General features: G+C 42.8%; 1 protein-coding gene across 2 annotated transcripts in view; it reads left to right on the top strand.

The window, feature by feature from the left end:
* Positions 1-747, top strand: part of LAMP2 (lysosomal-associated membrane protein 2) — a 17,490-nt gene that overhangs the window by 8,343 nt on the left and 8,400 nt on the right. The gene's annotated exons all lie outside the window — the stretch shown is intronic.

Here is a 747-nt window from a genome sequence, read left to right on the forward strand (position 1 = left end):
ATGGGGTCGCAAAGAGTCGGACACGACTGAGCGACTGAACTGAACTGAACATAAGACGCAGACACTCCTCCATGGGTTGTCATTTGTGGGAAGGATGGCACTGGGGAACAGCAGTTTTTGAGCATCTTGACTGCCTTCTTGGGGCCATCTTCTCACTGGAAACATTTTCATACTCAAAGCAGTTTGGTCTCATTTTATTAAGACAAAAGATTGCGGTAGGAAAGCCTCAGATGTGGCCTATGTTTTGGCCAGCTAGAATGATCTGGAGAGTTTTGAAAGCATGTGCCAGTGTGAATGAGGCTCTTTGAAGGTCTACTCAGGGCTAATGGTGGTATTTAACAGATTTTTAGTGAAAGCTTTGTGAACGGCTCATTCCACTGTGTTTATACGATTATGAAAGATGCATTTGGCATTACAAGATTAAAATCTGCATGAAGAGGGAAAAGTACATAAAATTCCTTAATTGACTCGTCTTTTAAACCCGATTATATAAAATGGATGATTTGTGGATCACAGCTCTGCTGAGCAGAGCCACACCAGTCATCCCCATCCTTTTCAACAATGAATTCAGTGGTTTAGAAAGAAATGTGGAAGCTGCATCTGAAAGTGAATATGCTGCGAGCTGCTCAGCGGTTTTGCAGTAGTGCTGAACACCTAGCCGGCCTTGGTTAGGCCAGAATAAATTAGGCTCTTGACCCTACCATTCTTGTGATTAGAGGGGTTGATCACAATTAAAACATAGTCTCA

Source organism: Bison bison, unplaced genomic scaffold (assembly GCF_000754665.1).
Source record: "Bison bison bison isolate TAMUID 2011002044 unplaced genomic scaffold, Bison_UMD1.0 scf7180017860533, whole genome shotgun sequence".
Classification (NCBI taxonomy): Eukaryota; Metazoa; Chordata; class Mammalia; order Artiodactyla; family Bovidae; genus Bison; species Bison bison.